Below are 17,084 nucleotides of genomic sequence, written 5' to 3'. Positions count from 1 at the left end.
GTACCCATGACTGAGATTTATTACAGTGATGTAGTACGAATACACAGTCGGTCATGAGGGAAACAGACACTGGCAGAACCTGGAGAAATCTGTGTGGCTTCTTTATGCCCTCTCTCTCCCCCCGCTTGAGAAGTCACACAAAGCATACTCTTCTCTCAGCAACAGAAATGCCCCAATAAGTGTGGGATGTTTCTGCCCAGGGAAACCAATTAGAGAGTCAGCACCCAAGGTTTTTACTGGGGGCTCGTCCCATGGGCACTGTCTGCCTAGCACATTCCAAATTTCTAGACTCCCAGAAGGAAAGGAGGTATTTGGCAGAAAGCACCTGGCTTGTACAAACAGTTTAGGCAAGTGAGATATCCTTATCTCATAGGAAAAGGTTTTATATCTGTGAAAGAATGAGTTTACCAGTCACTTTCCCAGATACCAACCAAGGGCCAAGCTTGCAAGTGAATCTTTTCAAAGATTACAGTCTCAGGCCTGCAATGTGAACTCTTTCTGCACAACACCTAAGGTTCGTCCGTCAAAACCTGGGTATGGAAACAGGGCAGCACTTGTGCATAAAGTTATAGACATGAATGAATTTCTCCCAAAGTAGAAAGGGTTAAAATTTGATAAAAAAGATTTTACCAAAAGATGCTGAAAAGAATGACAAAATAAGTTCAATGAAAAGCAGAATAAAAGAATTAAGATAAAGCCAGGTACTAATAAAACACATATTATAAGGACAAACACAAGATAATCGAGTTGATCAATAACACAAACCCTAATTCCTCAAAAGAGATAATTTTTAAAAGGTAAAGCTTTGGAAATCTATAGTTAAGGAAGAAAAATAGACAGTGGGTAAAACTTCATATTGACAAGAAAATAGCTACAGATACCCAGGAATTTGAAATTTTTTTAAGATAATACTATATAAAATTCTATACCAACAAATGTCGAAATATTAGTGGAAGGATAGTTTTGGGATATTAGAAATTACGAAAGTTGAAATTAGTTATAATAAGCAAACAACTAAGAAAGAATTTATAGCTGTACTCATTAACTACATCCCCTTTCCCACAACAACATCCAAAAGGCTCAGGACATTTAATAGAGACTATCAACTAAAATTCCAGGAATAAGACTTTTCATCTTTTATAAACTATTTCAAAGGTATGAAAAAAGGACAGGTTAACTATCCAACACTATTAGTTTGGGTTTGATTTAACCCTGAAAGAAACTACCCAACTCATTTAATAAGACCAATCAAATTCTCTGTTTAGAATTAATAAACAAATTCAGTAAAGGTGCAGAATACAATATTAACATACAAAAATCATTTGTTTTCTATGTACTACTAACTAATTATCTGGAAAAAAAAAAAGAAAGAAAACAATCCCATTTGCAATAGCATCAAAAACAATTAAATACTTAGGAATAAACCTAACCAAGTAAGTAAAAGATCTGTACACTGAAAACTGTACTAAGAAAAACTCTACTGCAGCAGTTTAGAGATCAACACCGTAGAGACAACACAAACTGAGGTCTTATGGATCTTGGATGCAATGCATCTTTAAGAAAACTTCACAAGCCCACCACTGAATCATTAACAATATTTAACCCACTATTAATTTTCACAATATAAGTAATCTTTGTTTTAACAATGTAAGTAATCTATCTAAACAACGTTTCAAAATATTTGAAATAATAAATAGATTAAGTGACTATATAGTTATAGTATAACAAGGTTGTTGTTTAGGGTTAGTTGAGTTGAGTTGAGTTTTAGCTCAGTAGCAAGTCCAAACCTAACTGCATAGGGAAAGGGGAATATTGCCACTATTAGATGAAGGCTCCAAGAGACGGTAAGTCAAACAGGTTAAAAAGAAAAAATTCACAGGGGAATTTTACCAAACATTTCGAGAAGAGTTAACAACTATCCTTCTGAAACCACTCCAAAAAAATTGCAGAGGAAAGAACACTTCTGAACTCATTCTATGAGGCCACCACCACGCTGATACCAAAACCAGACTAAGACATCACACAAAAAAGGGAAATTACAGGCCAGTATCACTGATGAATACAGATACAAAAATCCTCAACAAAATACTAGCAAATTGACTCCAACAATACATTAAAAGGACCATACACCACGATCGATCAAGTGGGATTTACCCCAGGGATCGAAGGAGTTTTCAATGTCCACAAATCAATGTAATACACCACATTAACAAACTGAAGAATGAAAAACCATACAATCATCTCAACAGATGTAGAAAAAGCTTTTGGTAAAATTCAACATCCATTTATGATAAAAAAAAAAAACTCTCCATAAAGTAGACATAGAGAGAACATAACTCAACATAATAAAGGAAAAAAGAAAGAAAATCTGCCTTTTCCCCGTACCCGTGAAACTGAAACCCATCTTACAAAAATTAAAAGTTAAGTGAAATACTTTATAATAGAACCTTTTAATTGAATCTGCTCATGAACCAAAACAATTTATACCAAAATCATTCAGGTTTGTAAGAAAGAAGAGATAAGATAGTTGTTTGGGTAGAAAGTATGAGAAGAAATTAAAAGCTAAGGACAGAGACAAATAAACCCCAAATTGACAGCCCCTCAAATAGGAGGAAATGAACCTCAACAGAGACTTCCAGCAGATGTTACCTTTCCTCAGTCCCCTAAACTCTGTGTGTATTAATCTTAATTCTTTAAAGTATGTACCTGTGCAATCTCCTTTCTCAAAGCTAGTCTATTTACATGTAAGAAAACTATTTTCTAAAATAAACCAAAGCAAAAAAAAAAAAACCATAAAATGAAATAAGCCAAAGCATAGATAATTTCTAATCTTTGCTTCATTGAGTCATCATTTGGCATAAAGAAATGTTTAGGGAAGTTAAAAAGTTCCCTAAACTGCTACTATCATTATATTTCATATAATGATATTCTTCCCTAATACACAATAATGGCCTCTTCTAAATAGGTAGCAAGTCTATTAGGTAAATATATCATTCTGCATTTGTAGCCCTTTTTAAGATGCTGATTTGATTACGTTAGGCTATGAAAATGTGTTCTATAATTCCACAGAAATACATTTGGGTGCTTAAAAAAAAATTCCACAGTAATGGCTTCCTTGATGCTCATTTTATGCGACTCCAATCCATAATGAGGGAGGTTGGGTTTCTTTTCTCAGTTCAGTAAAGTAAAGATTATGTTGCATTACTCAGGCATAATAGGTCAGAAAGACTGGTTCATTCACTCACCTATTTATTAATTTACTTGTCCATTCATCACATGTCCACTGTCCTTTAGTTTTATAACAGTGTGACAAGTAAACTAGACAGTGATACTGACATAAAAGTACTCACTGTCTTATGGGAGCATGAGATATGCCCAAATAACTAAATTGCAGTGATTGTCGTAAGAGGAACACCTACAGTACAGGTACTAGCTCATAGCAGGTGCTCATACTTGCTGAATGCGGTGGGGGGAGAAACAATGAATACATGAACGAATAAACGAGGAGGTGGCTTTTAATCTAGGTTGAATGATGGAAGGATCTGGCTTTGGAAAGAGGAAGAAGACAGGTTTCAAGAACCAAGGTCACGCTTAGGAATAGTATTTTGATCACTTTAATTCATTTCTTTTCCAGCTGACCAATAAGAGCCTCAGCATGGTCCCAAATCTCCCTTTTCACACTGTCCTGTCACAACCTCTTGAGAAACCATCCATGAACATAAAGGCAAATGCAGTACCAAAAACTCAGGAAAATTTGTCGAACTATGGTCCATCCATCAAACAAATGCTTTCCTTCCTAAAGGAGTCACCTCAAGGTTTATGGACTCAGTTCTACGATGTTAACATTATTCAATATACACTTAGAACTCTGGAAATTGCCTACAGAATCTGCACTGGCTCTTTGCAAACATTCACAATTTAACCTTTAAGGGCAGCTTTGCTATTTGGGAGTCCTGCTATTTCCTTTGCTGATACATTCAAACAGGTCAGTTCAGCAATAGTATTACCAAATATCTTAATGAGACACCAAAACTACATTCCCAGAGTATTTGCTCTACATGATGACAAAGCATGTGAAGTGAAAAGGAGACTGGTTTCGACAGTTAAATTACCATGTTATTTAAATAAATCCTCAACTACTCACTATAATGCATATTTTTTCAGCAATGGAATATTACTTTTTACTTTAATAATCTGACTTTTTAAAAATTTATTTTATTATCATAAGAACACGTAACACGAGATCTACCCTCTTAAATTTTTAAGTGTACATTATTATTGTTAGAGGTATGATGTTGTACGTTGGATCTCTGAGCTTACGCATCTTGCTTAACTAAAACTTTATGCCCACTGATTAGTAACTTTCTCCCCTCTCCTCCAGCCCCTGACAACTCATTCCACTCTTCGATTCTATGAATTTGACTCTTTTAGATATCACATATAATTGAAATCATGCAGTATTTTTCTTTCTTGACTGGCTTATTTCACTTATAGTAACGTCCTCAAGGTTCATTCATGCTGTCACATATTGCAGAATTTCCTTCCTTTCTAAGACTTAATAGTATCCCATTGTGTGTATATACCACATTTTCCTTATCCATTCATCTATCTATCTTTGGACATTTAAGTTGTTTCCACTTGGTGAACAGTTCTGCAATGAACATAGGAATACTAATCTCTTCGAGATCCTGATTTCAATTCTTTTGGATAAATACCCAGAAGAGGGATTTCTAATATGGTATCATATGGTAATTCTATTTTTAATTTTTTTGAGTAATCTCCATACTTTTTTTCTACAGCGGCTGTACCATTTTGCAAATTTTTTCCACCAGCAGTGTGCAAGGATTTGTAATGGAATCTTTTGTAAAAGCTCAATGGAACTGTTGTTGAACCCAAGTTCCTGTGCATGATGCACATTAAGGCCAAACAAACTGAACACTGGAGTCTGGAGCACAGAAAGGTTTATTGTAAGGGCCAAGCAAGGAGTACAGGAGCTCATGCTCAAAAGACCCAAACTCTCCAATGGTCTTCAGGGAAGAGGTTTAAAGGCAAATTCTGGGAAGAGGGTTGCAGGATGCATGACTTTTTTCTGATTGGTTGGTGGTGAGGTAATAGGGTGGTGTTCTAGCAATCTCAATTATCAGCCTTCTGGTTCCAACCAGTCTGGGGTCTGTGTGTTTGTGCTCAATCTTAAGCTACCATCCTCCACCTGAGTGGGGTCCTTAGTTCCTAGGGAAGAACTCAAAGATGTGTATCAGATTGCTGTGTCCATCCCTGGAGGAGGAACTGGGACTCTGCTTTATCACTTCAGTATTGTTTCTTCACTGTTTTTCCTTTGTTTCTGCATTCCTTCACTTCCCTAATTAATAACTGTTTGTATCTGCCCTTTGGAACTCCAGAAAGGTCTAAGAGGCTGAAGCCTTTCCCTTATAAACAAGAAACGGGGGAGAAAAGGCTTTTGTACCCAGGAGAGCCCTGCAGGGTCCTGCTCAAAGTTTCAATCCCCCTTTTCTTTGATACTCCTCTGTCTTGAGGGGGAACACATGCAGGACACGAAAAGGAATAAAGTTTTGGATAAAGAGGCTAATCATACACTTGGCAGAGAAACTCGGCTTTAGGGGGCTCGGCTTCAGAACTGAAGTACTAAACATATACTAGAATTTCTGAGTTGCTAGCAATTCAGTAAGAACTTGAAGTAAGGTCAGAGTAACAACTTGAAAGTTTTAGATTATCATTTTAAAGAGTTATTTCATAGCAAACAAGCACAACAGGAGGACTAGAATTTTTTTATTAATGAAAACATGAAGGTGCTTCTGAACTATAGAAAATAGCCTTGCAAACACTTCAAAGAGTGGACAAGCATCTCTAATATAACACCCAACAGTAACACATGCCATGGAAGAAACAAAGGAACACCGTATTTTTTTAAAGTATAAGATGGCTCAGAAAGGGATCTTAGCAATGCTCTTAGAAGATTAGTATAATTTCCCTTGTATCATTGTCATGATGTATTAATAACTGTGTCTTCAGTGTGATACATCAGTGAAGATATGCCAATGTCTTTCCCATAACATCCAGGAAGGACAATATTTTACGTATACCATCTATGTTAACTATATATTTCTTCCATTACTCAGTCCAAGATAATTTGTCCTCTTGACAGTTGATCCAGAAAATGAAACAACCACATGGATCCCTTGAAATACTCATAGTTCTGTTTAAGACTTTCAGAAAGTTCTATTAAGTGACTATAGCACAAAGAATATTAAAAAGCCCTTGTTGTTTATTTCAAAATGTATCTATCTCATTTGTCTTTTCACTTTGCATCTTAGATTGTCAAAGTTTTTCTCAAAATTACAGTAACGATGTATGAGAGATTGTCATGTCCTTTAACTCTTCTAAAAGTTTATAAGAATTCCTTATAATTGTGGATATAATTATCTTGATTTCAAGAGAAGAAACTAATGAAGAAAAATTTCCAGACAAGTATTTGTCCAAATATTTTAGAAACTAGTGAAACATCAGAGAAATGCTCTTGCAAATAGCAAATCATTTATGTAATATATGATAAATAATAACCACTCATTTTTTTAAAAATCTGGAACTATTTTCCTGTGTGATTTATATTATAAATCATTAGATCAACTGGAATGATATAATTCAGTGGCTCTCAAAAAAGACTGTACATGGGACCATGATGCATGATATTTACAAACATGTGTGACATGATCCCAGATGGAGGACTGCAAAACATTCTGAAGATTATCTACAATTCTCAATAATTGTAAATCTCAAAAGGCTCATGTTCATGAAAACTACAGTGAAGTATACCACCTTACACTGGTCAGAATGGCCATCATCAAAAAGTCTACAAATATTAAATGCTGGAGAGGGTATGGAGAAGAGGGAACCCTCCTACACTGTTGGTGGGAATATAATGTGGTGCAGCCACTATGGAAAACAGTCTGGAGGTGCCTTAAAAAACTAAAAATGGAGTTACCATATGATCCAGCAACCCCACTCCTGGGCATATATCCAGAAAAGATGAAAGCCCTAATTCAAAAATATAAACACACCCCAACGTTCACAGCAACACTATTTACAATAGCCAGCATGGAAACAACCTAAATGCCCATCAACAGATGAATGAATGAAGATGTGGTAAATATATACAATGGAATATTACTCAGCCATAAAATAAGAATGAAATAATGCCACTTGCAACAACATGGATGGACCTAGAGATTATCTTATTAAGCGAAGTCAGGCAGAGAAAGACATATATGCTATCATTTATAAGTGGAATCTAAAAAAATAATACAAATCAGCTTATTTACAAAACAGAAATAGACTCACAGACATAGGAAACAAACTTACGGATACCAAAGGGGAAAGGGGACAGGGAGGGTCAAATTCAGAGTATGGGATTAAAAGATGCATACCTCTGTATATAAAATAAATAGGCAAGAAGCATTTATGGTATAGCACATGGGACTATATTCAATATCTTGTAATAACCTGTAATGGAAGAGAATCTGAAGCTCTATACAACATTGTAAATCAACTACAGTTAAAAAATTTTTTCAAAGATTCATGCTATAGAAAATATAGGAGAATGCAAGTAAATAAAAATGATGCTTTTTGTTTTTACTTTAACTTTTCTCTCCTTTTTACATTTCACAACCTTAGAATTATAACTATTATTAATAACAAATTTGTTATTTGATCCACCTCACGTCTGATCCAGGTATACCAGTATTTTATTGTAGTTGCCAACACAGCTCTCCATTTCATTCACTAGTTCATTCATTCAAACACCATTTTTTGACCACACAGTTATTGAATGTCTGCTGGGCATCAGGCTTTGTAATGGGCACTGGCATTAGCGAGACAAATGAAGAGTCCCTGAACTCAATTTTGTCTCTTGATCAATATATCGAATGCCTATAAATGTTGGATTACTGTTTTATGTTAGACTCCTATATTTGACAAATTATAAAATGTTCTTTATTGTAACTTGAGTCACTGCAACGTTTAAAATGACTGAACATCTTTCCTATTTTACTTCATATGCATTTACTGATCACCATCTATCTGACAGAGAGCTAAATAGAGTATTTTAGGTTTTAAGACCAATAAGAAGTTAAGACATAAGCCTCTGGTAAAGATGGTAGTTTGCGCACATGGTATGCTCCTCCCTTCCCTGAAACCTACTGAAATTAAGGAAAGAACTAAAATATTCCTACTTAGCTTCCTAACCAAGAAAAACTGAAAATGAACCCTACAGCTCCTCAATAAAATGAATTAAGAAAAATACTGAGCCATCAAGTAGAAGAAATAAGAGCTTTGTTCAATTTCCAGCAATATGGAATATCAGAGAGCCCCACATCACCTAGCCTCAAACCATCTTAAAATATTTTGAAAGGGAGAATATTTTTAAATTTGCCTTTAAATTAATGAAAGATGCTACAAGAAATTAGGACAAGTCATGTGAAGCTGGAAACAAAGTGGGAAATCCAGCCTGGGACGTATGCTTGGAGCACAATGGCCTGGAGCAAGGTAGTCATTCTCAAAGTGTGGTCCCTGGACCACAGCACCATCATTACCTAGCAATGTGCTAGAGATGCAAATTCTTAAGCTCTTCCCAAATCCACTAAATCAGTAATTCTGGGAGTTGCACCCAGCAATTCAGTGTTTCAACAGAACGATAGTGATTCTGAAATTATCGCACATATCAGAATCTTATGAAAAGCTTGTTAGTTTCCTCAGCATGCAGTCTGGGAATCAGCAGCACTGTTAGAAATCGAGCTCAGGCCCCATCCCAGACCTACTGATGCAGAATCTGCAGGTTAACAAGATACACAGGTGACACATGTACATTAAACTTTGGGGACCACTGGTTTACAGCAATGTCTTACAAACTTTTTTAATCCACAGGAATTTTCCTTGTGGCACAGTATACACATGTTGCAGTAGGGTCAGAACTAGGTGAGTTGACTGAGGTGCCCAGGGTGCAAAATTTAAGGAGGTACTCACTTTCAAGGTCATGCAAGTATATTTCAACAAGTGTGTGATTAGGGCTAAATATACATATATATATTATATATATCCTTGTCTATATTATTAATGTCTCTACAGTGAACCTGAATTAATACTATCATTTTAAAAAGAAATTTCAGTCTTCAAAAATAAGAAAAGGAAAACATGAAACAAATACTAAGACTCTTCTTAAGATTGCTGTGTTAATAGGAGCCCCAAATCACAGTGAGGTGGGTATAGAGATATAATTTAGAGTTTCATTCAGGAAATTTTATTCACTTATAGGAAAACTGGAATCACTAAGCATAATGAGTTATTAATATCCATTAAGCTGAAGCACAAAACTAGTTAGCTGACAGGACTTCAAATCAGGACAGTAATCATGGCATCCTTATTCTTTCTTGACCCTGAGTTGGTGTGAGGGAACTCTCACAGGGTTTTATGTCCAGAGCAGTGGCAAAAGAGTCTTTCTTACACTGAAAATAAATTATATATTTGGTCTTTCATTAAGCAGAGACAATATATCCTGAATGGATCAACTTACCTGTTTTTGTTGTGTTGCTTTGTGCAATTTGACCTTGTTTGTTTTGTTTCAGATAAAACAATGTAAGGATGACTCTGCTTAAGAGACCTAAAACATGGTACATTTAACTTTTATAAGACTTGCATTAATAATCCCTCAGCAAAGGTCGAGTCTTCAGTAAGAATTTTTGTTTGTTCAGAATTCTAACCTATAGGTTTGCATGTCTGCCTCAGGAATGCACCACCACATGTGAGTAAGCCGAGAAGCAGGAATAGAAAACTAAAAGCATACCTTCACCAAGCACTGCAGCATTATTTCCGGCAATCACCCTTTCTCCTTGCCTCACAGTACTGTAAGGAGAGAATGGAATTACTCTGGTAGCAATAAATTTCATTTTGTCAATTATAGATAGCAGTGGCCAGAAGAAAATTATAGAATGTTCAAGCTAGAGAAACCAGATATTCTTACCTAATTGCTTCGTTTATGGCCGAGGAAGTGACAGACACGACGAAACTCCAAAACTCAGTTTTGCGGACCCGCCTGCCGCTATTTCGGGACAAGTCGAGCAGACGGCAAGGAACAACGTCCACCTTCTGCAAAACCCACCAATCAGAATTTATTCTTCAGCATTCCTCATCTGCATAGCTTCCACCCCCGGACCTGAGTGAGAACTACTGGCGGAAATGTTCGTCCCCGCCCCTTTCACTTTCAGTATAATCACCAATCAAAACTTACCTCTCAGTACCCCTTATTTGCATAAGAACCCACCAATCAGCTCCTACCCATGGGGATAAATAAACAAGACTGTACATGTAAAGTGAGAGTCCGTGAAAGGTTTTCCTTTTGTGTGGTTTTGTTTTGTTTGCTTTTTTTTAAAGGTTGCACGTGGAGTGTGAGCTCCCATTTAATTGGAGACCTCGCTGCAGGTTTCCAAAAATAGATTTGACTGTGCGTCTCCCTCTCATTTATTTTTAAACTGTAACAGGCCAGTCAGTGGCAGCGAGACAGTGAGGTGAGGGCTCTCTTGCTCTGTTTCTGAGACAGTTACGTGGTTATAGGTGTAAGAACATGGTTTATTGGCTATTCTAAAACTCAGGCCCACTTCAAGTTGAGGTCGGCTTTAGTTTCTCCTGCTGTATAACAGTCACCCGCAAATTTAGTGGCTTAATACAACTAGCGTTTACTAGGATACAGATTTGTAGGTGTGAAGTTCAGGAAACAGTGCGGAGCGGAGCTCAGCCAAGCAAGGTTATCACAAGGCTGAAATCAAGGGCTCAGCCACCTGCACCTTATTTGAATCTCAGACTTTCTTCCCGTATGGTCCTCTAATGTTCAAGGCCAACAATGGACATCTTTCTTGATCCCTCTGATGCTTCTAATTTCCCAGACTTTGAATCTGTTCCTCCAGAAAGGGTTCCATTTTCTTTAAGGGCTCACATGATTGGTTCTGGTCTCAATAATCTCCCTTTTAAAATGCAACTGTATTATGTAAAATGACCCCATTGGGAGAGTTAACAGCCTACCATAATTAAAGGTCCATCCCACATCTAGTGTTGGAGATTACGTTAGAATTCTGCCAACCACTGAATCCAACGCAAGCCAACAGCTCCACTGAGCTGCACCCGGATTCAGCACATTTCTGAGGGCAACGCTGAGACTGCATTCAGATTAATGAACTACAAGTCTTGCTCACTCACTCATCAAATTTTAAGCAATGATTTTAGAGGCTTACAGCTTTGTGTAAAAAGAGGAACTCAAAGTAAATAACATAAGAGTGTTGAGAGAAACAGGAACACTATGAATGTCTGGTTTGTGATTATATATATCAACTATTCCAAATTATGCTCTTCCTGTAAGAAAACTGTGTTCTGATTCTCCCGTTCATCATGGAAACAAAAGTAATGACAAATGATGGCTTTGCATATTGTAAAGACCATGTTCCATCTATGATGATCTTAAGCGTCTTTTTTGAGCTAACTCAGTAAAAGAGGCATTCATTTTACAGACCGAAATATATTGCATGCTGCTGGCAGCTGTGCCATCTGTCCATTTCCAAGGCTGCAGCTCCATTTCAGTTCTTCTCTTTCTCCTGGACTCTGCATGAGTTCATCACCCATACACCAGGGTTCATGGGTATGCCCTGTAATTTTTTTCTTGATAACCAGACCTGAGGTACTGAGTAAAAGGAAACTCTGGAAATGGGCCTTTAGTAATGTGATGGCGCAGTGTGGAGGGAGGACAATTGTTCTACGATCCTGTGATTAGGTCTCAGTCTTCCAGTGAGCTGTGCCTCTGGACCGTGAACTTCACAAGAGTCTCAGTGTCTGAGACTGTTTCATTTATAAGAAATATAAGCCACTCTTAAAAAAAATAAGCCATCAAAGTGAATTTGGTTCACTGTCAGCAGTTATATCTAAATGGCACTAAATATTAGGTTCAATCCTAGGTGGAAACCACCTTAGACAAATCAGTCAATAAATGGTTATTTAGCCATTATCATATTCAAGATTGCTTGTAGATTTCCACGTGGGATATAAACTCAAGTTCTCTAGCCCTTATAGCTCAGAGTTAATACATGAGTTGAACAAACCAAGTAAAAACACACTGAATAAGTGGAATGGGTATAGCTCAGTGGTAGCACACATTCTTAGCATGCAAGAGGTCCCAGGTTCAATTCCCTGTAACACCATTAAAAATTTTTTTTTAAATTCTTTTTCATTATCGGTTACTACAAGATATTGAATATAGTTCCCTGTGCTATACAGTAGAAACTTGTTGTTTATCCATTTTATATATAATAGTGTCTTCAAATCTCGAACTCCCAATTTATCCCTTCCCACCCTCTTATCACCCTGATAACCATAAGTTTGTTTTCTATGTCTGTGAGTCTTTCCATTTTGTAAATAAGTTCTTTTTGGGGGGGGGGGGATTCTGCATATAAGTGATATCATATGGTATTTTTCTTTCTCTTTCTGGTTTACTTCACTTAGAATGACAGTCTCCAGGTCCATCCATGTTGCTGCAAATGGCATTATTTTATTCTTTTTTATGGCTGAGTAGTATTCTATTGTATAAATATACCACAACTTCTTTATCCAGTCATCTGTCAATAGACATTTAGTTTGTTTCCATGTCTCGGCTATTGTAAATAGTGCTGCTATGAACATTGAGGGGCATGTATCTTTTTGAATTAAGGTTCCCTCTGGATATATGCCCAGGAGTGGGATTGCTGGATCATACGGTAAGTCTATTTTTAGGTTTTTGAGGAATCTTCATACTGTTTTCCATAATGTTTGCACCATACTACATTTCCACCAGCAGTGTAGGGGGGTTCCCTTTTCTCCACACCCTCTCCAGCTTTTATCATTTACAGACTTTCTAATGATGGCCTGTCTGACTGGTGTCATCAGGTTATACCTCATTATAGCTTTGATTTGCATATCTCTGATAATTAGCAATACTGAGCATTTTTTCATAAGCCTATTGGCCATTTGTATTTCTTCAGTGGAGAATTGCTTGTTTAGGTCTTTTGCCCATTTTTGGATTGGGTTTTTTCATTATTATTTAGTTGTATGAGTTGTTTATATATTCTGGAAATTAAGCTCTTGTCAGTCTCATCTTTTGCAAATATTTAAGTGTATTGAATATAGTGACTTTGGTGTCTGTGTCTTCCTCTAATGAGCAGATTAGTCCTCCCTAAAAGTCATATTGCAGAAACACACAGTTGGTACTGGTCCTACGCCACAGATTCCTAGGATTCCTAAGAGTGTGTCTTCCAGGATGAGAAGGTTGAGATCATTGCCAATGCTCAGGGAAAGATGATCATCCATACTGTCACTTTTACAGACATAAAATGATTATAATGCAAATAATCAAGTTACAGTGAACACCACAACATGATTTTTGGTGCCAAATGAACAATTGAACATAGATTTGATTACTCAACTCTCCAGCAAGACAAGCAGTCAAAAAATCTAGATGGAGTATCAGAAGGAGATTAAAACTTCTATCTAAAGTTTGATTTGAAGAAGGTGAACAAAATGGCAAGGGCTTACCTTGGCCAGCTGGTACATCACCACAGTAGAGCTTCCATGATTCCCAATGCCAAAGTGCAAACACTTCGAGAAATATTACTGGTCTTAGTATTGTCAATAGGCCAAGTGTCACTGTCCCAACTTAGGGCTTGAACAGGATCATTGCTGTCAAATGAAATGTATTGATCTTTAACACAGGAGATAGTGTTGTTTTTATATATATTATATATAAAATATATATTATTATATTATAATATATAATATATATAATATTATATATTAATATATATATTAATCTTCCCTCTTGAAGAGGAAACCCTTGATATCTAGGGACTAGAGACATCTGCTTGAGTGAAGAAAACTTCCTTAACCAAGGGTTAACCATTTCAATGTGAAGTTCAGGGGAAACATAAGAAGGACATTAGTGAAAACAGGAAGGCTATCTGATGCTTCTCTCATGTTTGTGAACATTTTAAATACATAATCTTTCAGCATCTTGGACAAGATTAAGATTAATTCCACCTACCTCTACTTTATCCATGTTCATTTTGATAACTGGATGCTGGCATGTTTTGTGGCAGGCTGGACCATGTGGTGAAAGCCCCTTGTGAAGTCAATGAAGACACATCACAGGTCCATGACCATGTTGGTGGTGGCTCCGCTCACATCCCTAAGATTCAGAAACTCCTTTGGGACTTCCTCAGTGGTAAGAATTTCATCTGGGCCATAAACATTGATGAGGCCACTGCTTATAGTACAGCTGTCCAGACAACCATCTTAGTTGAGGAAAAATCTGACCATGTCTAAGGTCTGCTGTTTGTTATGGCTCTTCCTGATCCTTGATATTATAACTACTGATACCATCATTCTGCCAAGTAGGCACAAACTGTCATTACCTACTTTAATGATCAGCTTGGTGCTCTGGGAAGTTGCATGTGCAGTAACCAAGGATAACAACATGCCAGGCAAGTTTGAGTTCACAGATGTTTTGCAGGTTAAAGAAACATTTAATAAAGATGTCTCCAGCATCCTCGACATGTCTGCTGTACACAAGAATATGTAAAAACAGGACAAGATTATGACAAAAGCCATTCGAGCAAGGAAGATGTTGATCAGATAATCTAGGAAGTGAAAAAAAATACAAAGCTGGAAGATTAGAAGCAAAGCAGTCATTCTCTGAAGAACTTCTTCAAACTGCTGCATTCACCATGAAAACCGACATGGAAGTTGAACATCAAAGCAAGAGCAATAATCATGACAAACAGATAATTCTTGACAAGAGCAATGAAAACATCAATCTAGACAAGAATCATACTGCTGAAAAGGAAGAATTTGCGCATCAAGAAGTGGAGAAGGTCTAAAATCCCATTATTCTCAATGGTACCAGAATGTAGTCAGCCTACCAGGAGGATGTCTGGAAGAATCCTCAGGGTGGAGCTCCTCATTTATATGATGATTATAGATTTCAATTTTCCCTGGACACTATTAGTTTCTGCCTTTATCCTGAATTAAATATTAATAGTGACACCTTCACTTCTAAAGGGTCCCAGTTTGGAGGATAATTTATGTGGTCATTATTCATCTTGACCCACCATTAAAGAGGCTAGCCAGAACAGAGAGCTCCGCATATTCCACATAATCACAAAATTTGTAGGACTTAAGTTTGTAATGAGAAATCTTATGGCAGTTTGAAAAAAAATAATATATGTATGGATAAATGCATTAGTGAACATTCTGAATACTTGAATGTGGGGACACAGAAAAAGTGAATATATTGCACTTGATGGTTCTGAAAACAAGTGGAAAATGCAGTTCACGTCCTGAAGAATAATTTTTTAAATAAGGAACATATAAAATAGAAATATTTATAACAAATGTTTCATAAAGACCAGAAAAACAACTAAATGAAATACAACACAATGCTAATAGCAGTTGTCCTTGGACCAGAAGATGAGAAGTGCTTGCTTTTTTTCTTCTTTATACTTTCTGTAGTTTCCAGTTGTTTTTCACTGTAAGCACGTATCACTTTTAAAATTGAAAAAAAGATGTTTTTAAATGTTCAGAGTGACTCCAAAGAAGCAAACATAACTGCAGAATACAAAATATACTTAAAGTAATTACAAAGGGCTGAAAATAAAGGGGTGAGCAAAAGTACAGTAGGAAGGTTTAAATCACAACTTGGGATCTAGATGTCTAGCAATGTAGACTTCAGCCCAAAAGGCCAAAAGGCACTAAATAAAACAAAAAAAGGCAAGTGTCAATTCTAAAGGCTACAATTTACAAGAAGCTGTAATAAGTCTATGCACCCAAATAACATAACAAAAACCTTAAAAATTCAGAAACTGCAAGAAGGAGAAGAATAAACACTTAGATAACATCATGTTATTTTCCAAGTGAACATGGAACACTCATAAAAATTGACCGTAAAAAAACTGCCTCACTGAGTAAAGAGAATCAGCAATAGTCATCACAGTGCAATAAACCAGAAGCTCATAATACAATTTTTTAAGATCTTTCTACTTGGAAATTTAAAAACTCACTATTATACAATTATTAGGTCAAAGTAGAAGTACAAATTGAAATTTCAAAATTTCCAAAAAATATTGATGAAAATACTCCATGTCAGAATCCTTGGGGTACACACAAGTAAAGCAGTGATCACAGGGAAATTGATCACATTAAATATCAATAGAATAAAATAATAAAAATTAATCATTCAACTCAAAACATTAGAAAAAGAACAAGAAAGTAACCCCAACAAAAAAATCAGAAGGAATAAATTAATAACATAAATTAATGCTAGTAAAAAGAACCATTTAAAATGAAAATATAAGTTTATTTCAAAAGATTTTTTTAAATACCAATTAGATAATCTCATCAAGAAAAAGGGCAACTTTAAGAACATATACCCAAAATAAGAAATTGCAAGTAGGAAATAACCATCAAAATGGGGGAAATTAAAAATCATAAGTGATTACTTCACAATTGTGTGCCAGACAATGAACAAACACACTGAAAAACTCAATGAAATAGAGTTTTCCAGGAAAACTTAATTTACCAAAACCCCAGTAAATATTTTTTAAAGTAAATTTAATCATGTCACTTTTCTAGAATCAATAGCAAAACTAATTGAAGAATTACCCTGCCCCTGTAAGAGCTCTAGATCTATAAGCCATCACAGGGGATATCTCCCAACATTCAAAGAATAGATAATTTCAATCTATTTCAAATGCTCTAAATCATAGATTTAAAAATGTAAAACTCCTGGATTTTTTTTTATTGAAATGAGCACAGCATTGATACCAAAACCTGATGAAGATTACACATGCGTGCATGCACACACACACACGCACACACACACACAGAGAAAACCATAGACAACTTCCACTTAAAGTAATGCAAAAATTTTAAATAGGATATTAGCAAACAACATCCAGCAGCAACTTTTAAAAAATACATCATGACTACATGAAGTTTATTCTAGAAAG

General features: G+C 36.1%; 1 long non-coding RNA gene across 3 annotated transcripts in view; it reads right to left on the bottom strand.

Moving 5' to 3' along the window:
- LOC141578169 (uncharacterized) overlaps positions 1-10,164 on the bottom strand; it is a 332,741-nt gene extending 322,577 nt beyond the window's left edge. For all 3 annotated transcript variants that reach the window (XR_012508201.1, XR_012508200.1, XR_012508202.1), the window contains exons 1-2: positions 10,031-10,164; positions 9,854-9,912 (exon numbers count right to left, since the gene is read on the bottom strand). This is a non-coding gene — a long non-coding RNA (uncharacterized LOC141578169). The remainder of the gene's footprint in view (positions 1-9,853; positions 9,913-10,030) is intronic.
- Between the last annotated feature and the right edge of the window lie 6,920 nt (positions 10,165-17,084).

This window comes from Camelus bactrianus, chromosome 7 (genome assembly GCF_048773025.1).
Source record: "Camelus bactrianus isolate YW-2024 breed Bactrian camel chromosome 7, ASM4877302v1, whole genome shotgun sequence".
Taxonomy (NCBI): domain Eukaryota; kingdom Metazoa; phylum Chordata; class Mammalia; order Artiodactyla; family Camelidae; genus Camelus; species Camelus bactrianus.
This window is presented reverse-complemented; position numbering and strand designations above follow the sequence as displayed.